The sequence below is a fragment of the Capsella rubella genome, unplaced genomic scaffold (assembly GCF_000375325.1).
Source record: "Capsella rubella cultivar Monte Gargano unplaced genomic scaffold, Caprub1_0 scaffold_4, whole genome shotgun sequence".
Classification (NCBI taxonomy): domain Eukaryota; kingdom Viridiplantae; phylum Streptophyta; class Magnoliopsida; order Brassicales; family Brassicaceae; genus Capsella; species Capsella rubella.
This window is the reverse complement of record NW_006238920.1, coordinates 4678072-4684071: the sequence shown is the minus strand read 5'-3', so window position 1 is coordinate 4684071 and position 6000 is coordinate 4678072. Positions and strand designations below refer to the sequence as shown.

Genomic DNA, 6000 nt, shown 5'->3' with positions numbered 1-6000 from the left:
CATTGTCATGTTCAACAATTGGAGGTCATTTCGCCATTTTCAAGACAGTTTCAAAGGTGATACTAGCGGGTCTATGGTGGCCTACTATGTTCAAGGATGCTCAATAATTTATAGTGAGGTGTGACTCTTGCGAAAGAATGCGAAGCCTTGAAAACCCCGAATCTTGAGGTTGAAATCTTTGATATGTGGGGAATAGACTTCATGGGACTGTTTCCCTCCTCTTAAGGCGATCGTTACATTCTTGTGGTAGTTGATTATGTGTCAAATTGGGTAGAAGCCATATCTAGTCCAACTAATGATGCCAAGTTTGTGTTCAAGTTGTTTAAGACTATAATCTTCCCATGATTTTGAGTTCCAAGAGTGGTAATAAGTGATGGTGAAAAGCATTTCATCAAAAATATCTTTGAGTGCCTACTCAAGAAAAATGGGGTCAAGCACAAGGTAGCTACATCTTACCATCCGCAAACAAGTGGTCAAGTCAATATTTCAAACCGAGATATCAAGGCCATTCTCGAGAAACAACGGTAGGCACTACAAGAAAAGATTGGGCTATGAAGTTAGATTATGTTTTCTGGGCTTACCGAACCACATAGAAGACACCCATTGGTACAGCCCAATCACTCTTCTTTATGAGAAATCTTGTCATCTTCGGTTGAACTCGAGTAAGGCTATGTGGGTTGTGAAGTTATTGAGATTTGCCATCAAAACCGCGGCTGATAAACGTTTGATCCAACTCCATGCTTTAGATGAAATCCGCCTAGAAGCCTATGAGAATGCAAAAATCTACAAGGCAGAAATCTGCCGCGGTTTCTCTCTCAGAACCTCAAACCGCCTTAATGGTGTGGTAACGTCCAGCTTAGAGACGTGAAACAAGCGCACTTGGGAGGCAATCCCATGGTATCCTTGTACATATTTCTCTTTATTTTATTTTATTTTGATATAATTTAGTATGTATTGGCGTTTGAAAAATGATTAGGGAAGCTAAAAAAAAGAAAACGGATCGTAAAAAAACAAAAAAGAAGCCAGGATGAACAGTGCCCAACCGGAACGATCAGGCGACTGGTCAGCCGTAATAATTTTGTCAAAAAAAACCCGAGAGAAGCAACCTTGCTTCTCGACCGACTACCTGATCGGGCGTAAGGGCTGACGACAAAAACCAGAGAAACACATCCCTCCTTTCTCGACCGATGGCCCGATCGGGCTGCTGAACTAGGTAAGTCTTCTTCTTCCTTTCGGTTTTCTTCAATCTATTTAAACAAGAAATTATATTGGTTTGGCCCAAAAATTGATTTTAAATGCCTTAACCGGCCCGGTTTTATTCTAAAAAGAACAAAAACAAAATCACTCTTTTTCTTCCTTCTTCTGTTAGAGATATTTCTTCTTCTCATTCTTAAAACTCACAACTCTCTCATCTCTCACTTGCTTTTTGCAATTTTGGGCTCTTTTCACTCAAATTTTATCCCTATTTTTACTTGAATTTCTTAAGGTTTATTACTTTTTATCACCACATGAACTAGTCAAATTTGAGAATGATTGTTGTGTTTATTTCTAGTTTTAAGCTTTCTAAACCTTGGGTGAAGATTATTGATGCTTATTTTGCTTGATTAGTTGAGAAATTTTTAGTTTTGAAAATTATGGTTCATGTGGTGAATAGTGACAAAAATTACATATTTTGTTAGAATTTGGGAATTTTAATCTCTTTGTCTATCGCTTAAGCTTCTTTAGACTATGTTTAACCTATTGGTTTGATCCCCTTTTCTAAATTAAAAGGTTTGCAATTTTCATGAGAAATAAATTCGAATTATAATATGAAAATGTGAATGAGCTAATAAATGTGGTTTGCTCTTGTGCTTTCTAGCTTTGTGATGGTGATAGTTTAAGCCTCATTTTGCCTTTTAAAAAAATCTAGTGGCAATATGAGACTTGATTTTATACTTCTCTATGTGTTTTCTCTTGTCACCTAATTGACTTTAAGCTTTCATATAGGCACAATGGCGGGAAACAAGCGACGAAGAGGAGAATCAAGCACCACTCAAAAAGCGCCTTCGGCTCCCATTATCTCGAGTGAGAAGAAACTTCTCAAGCATATCAACTCCTTCACCATCATGCCCACGCTCTTTGTTGATAGACAACTCTTGGAGAACATGGGACTTCTAAAGACGCTAGACAAGTTCTTTGAAGACATGGGCTTGGGGAAGATTGCCATGTTGGATGAGCCAACATTCCCGGGCATCTTGAAGGTTCACTACAGGAAAAACGAGTTTTAATAGCAGATTAATGTAGTGCTTTGGGTCATTATGCTATTGAACATGATAAATATTTTTTAATAGCGTTTGATTTAATTGAAACGCTATGATAAAGTGTCAGATTAAAAAAAATAATCAAACGGTCTCATTCTATATATTTTAATAGCATACTTAAATTAAAACGCTATAATAGTGTACGGCGGAAAAAAAATTTATCTTCCCTCCACACTTACTAAAAATCCCAACAATTTTTTTTCCCCTTTCAACTTTTCATAATCTGATCGTCGTCTTATTCTCTTCTGCTCGAAACAAGCCTAGCTTAGATCCTTTATTGCTTGATCCTCTTTTGCTTAGATCCCCTTTTGCTCTTTCGCTGATATCCTATTACGCTGCCATCGACTTTGCTCTTTTTCTCTAACTCTCTCTCTCTCTCTCTCTCTCTCTCTCTCTCTCTATCTCTCTCTCTCTCTCTCTCTCTCTCTCCTGAAATTTCCCAGCTCGAGCTCCCCTCTGTAAATAAAAACAGAAAGGACTTGTTAAATCCAAGGTAATAATTGTCTAATTTGTATGGGTTATTGTATTGTTTTATGTATGGGTTATTATATATATTGACTTGAGTCTCGATTTGTTCAAGTTTTTGAGTATGAGTTTAATAGATTTATTATTTTCATCTTTTCTTATTCGGAATCATCAAATAAGCAGACACTAAATCTTATCGGGTATCTTAGCTAATGAGATTTCATTCTCGAATCAGATTAATGTGGCTGACCATTTCATTTGGTTCAATGTGACTGTTTGTTTAATTATTTGTATGCCAATTTGGTCGGAGCTGTTGTGTTATTGTTGTTAACATCGATAAGGCTTGGGTTTGGTTACCAAGGTAAGAATTTGTTTGTGTTTACATCGCTTCCCTCATTGCATAAGTGATTATGAAATTTATTTTTACTCCTGATCTGAACTTGCAGGGTTAGCCTTTAATATGAGCAAGGAGCCACTAAATTTGTGTATGACTAAAAAAGACTATTGGGTAATGTTGGGCATATATTATGTCTTTCTTTTTCCTTTTTTGTTCAAAAACTTGTCAAAGAGAAAATAATGATGTCTCTAAGTCTGAAGTAAGTAATGTTAGCAAAGGGGGAGTTAGGTGTCAGCTACTGGACTGGTGTTCTTCTGATGATGTTTTTGTCGGTGAAGGAGAATTTTGCTCTACTGATCAGATGTACAAGATTGGTCGTATTCCAATTGTACCAAACGTTGTAGCTGTTAAAATGAAGTCTATAACAAAACCAGAAGCACATCTATGGAGGCCCACCAAACCATTGAAAAACTTGGGACAATGTGGGAGTGAAGATTCCATGGCCAGCTAAGAAAGTGATAATTGACAATGCTACCTACACCCCTGGAACAGAAACTGATGGATCATCGGTAATATTTTTTCTTATTATATACCTCTACACATTAATTTGTTATAGATTGATTAATATTTTATTTTTTTGCATAACTACTGGTTAATATAATATTATATTGTGTTCAAGCTGGAAGAGTTTACATTTTCAATTATTGGAATTTAAATGATGAGATAATTGGTGAGGGCATATTGTGTTCAACTGATCCAAAATATTTTTTCAACAATATACCTCTGGGTCCGAATGCCTGCATTGTGAAGGTTTACCAGGTCGATGAAAGTGATGCTTTCTTGTGGAGACCAACTCTTGAAATTTCAAATTTAGGTTATGCACTTATTGAGAACATCGCATGGCCTATTAACTGGAAAAAATTATTTAATCCTGATACACCTACTGAGGATACAACAAGGAAATCACCGACGGTAATTAATATATATGCTTGCTTTATTGAGTAATATGTTTGTTTAAATGGGTGTTAGTGATGTCCTGATGATGTTTAATTGATTATTGTGTTTTTAAATTCTTGATGATAGAGTGCAAGTAACAGTACAAGTAGTAGCAACACTACAAAACACTAGTGCATCTTATTAGACTGCAATGACTATGGAGAAAGAGTTGCACAAGGCCGAGTATCTTCTACTAATCCAACAGAGTAAGTCCATTTCGTCCCGTTAGGTCCCAATGCTAGAAAAGTTTCGGTAGAAGTTTCTAAAGTTGATAATGCAAGAGTTTGGAGACACAATTCAGAAGTTGAGTTCATATCAGATGCAATAGGAAGTACAGTGGCTTGGCCTAATGATAAAATCATCTTTCTGTGAGAACAAGTATCAATCTTAACTTTGTTGTTTTGTGTTAGTACTTTCAGTATTGTGACAATCTATGGCGTAATGAACATCTATCTGCTAGTTTTGTAATATAACTTCTCTGTTAGACATAATTTATTTGCTTTGAAGTTAAATATTTCGACAAGTTCTTTCCCTTAACCAATTTACTATTGGGCCTTTAATAATGTTCAGAAAACAAACATACTTTTTGGGCCTTACACTTGAAGTGAAAGAGGAAGACGGTTTTACACTTGTATAAAATAAACATATTTACACACTTTCGCATTTGACGGTTCGTTTATCCCCTTCTTAGAGTTTCTCTCCTTCGATGTCTCTAGTCAGTTGACGCTTTGTTTATCCTCCGGTGGGCTTTTCTCTCTTACTCATTCATTATTAACAGAAGATAAATATTCTCTATCATTTCTTACATGCTTGATTGACGCAGAAGCAGCATTAACAACAGGAGCCACCATAAGCAGCGACCCAAAAGAGGTACAATCGATTAAGTATTGTACAATATCGAACCGTTTTTACCTTGTTTCTGATATGTTATTTGTTCACAGTTAGAACCCAGAACCGACTTGTTGGAGAACCCAGAACCGGTTTGTTGATGGTTGCTAAAGGTACAGATTTTGATCTTCCCCGACTCTTACTCTCTATTTTTAGGATTCCAGATTTTTTTGCTTAAATTTACTCTCTAATATATTTACTTTTTCTTTAATTCAGGATTCCAACATATTTACAAATTCCCTTAGCCTTTGAAAGTTGAATCTTTCTCGCTAATCTCCCAAAGGTAATTGACATGAATTCCTGATTTTTAGTTCAACTTTATGCTCTACTATGCTCTCTCTCGAAACATCCGCTAAAACCAAATTCAGTGTTGCATTACGTGAAGGAATCATACCAAAGATCCACCAACAGCCACCAGAAGAAGCACATGATGATCAAGGAAGTGATGTGGTGGAGCTCACACCAGTAGAATACGGAAGAAATATAGGATACTTCATATGGGTTGAGGAAGACGAACAAGACACCGAACCTGAGTTCCGAAGACTTATCCAAAATCTCAAAAACGAAGAACAAAGGCTTAGACACCAAAAATTCTCCGCTGCAATGAAACGACCAAAACAAGTACAAGGTTGACTCCTCAAGAAGCAAGTCGCATCGTCGAAACTAAGAGGCAGAAGCTGAAGGTGTTAATTAATCTACATATGAACTTTGGTTAAATTATTTATTTGTATGGTTTACTTTCAACTTTGTATTTTGGATTTGAACAATGGTTTGTAAACTTCAAGTGAGGGTCTTTCATTTATAATAATATGAACAATGAATAATATTTAATTTATAATTATTCTTTTTAAATTACATGCATTTAAAATTAAAAAATATATATATATGTTCTAAGTTAAATTAAATTATGGTCTAATAAAATAAAAATATGTAATCGACAAACCTAGTTAAATAACATTTGCAGATTGCTATGTTTAATCTCTATAGATAACAGTTTATGATTACTACATTTGA

General features: G+C 35.6%; 1 long non-coding RNA gene across 5 annotated transcripts; it reads left to right on the top strand.

The window, feature by feature from the left end:
- The first annotated feature begins 2494 nt into the window (after nt 1–2494).
- LOC111830987 lies at nt 2495–5819 on the top strand. 5 transcript variants are annotated; one of them, XR_002834248.1, is made up of 9 exons: nt 2495–3126; nt 3212–3671; nt 3977–4074; nt 4186–4304; nt 4790–4840; nt 4922–4968; nt 5040–5099; nt 5203–5269; nt 5355–5819. It is a non-coding gene; the product is annotated as an uncharacterized LOC111830987 (long non-coding RNA). The 5 variants fall into 5 exon arrangements; XR_002834246.1 differs by having other exon boundaries at nt 3913–4074; XR_002834247.1 differs by having other exon boundaries at nt 3212–4074; nt 5372–5819.
- The last annotated feature ends 181 nt before the right edge of the window (nt 5820–6000 follow it).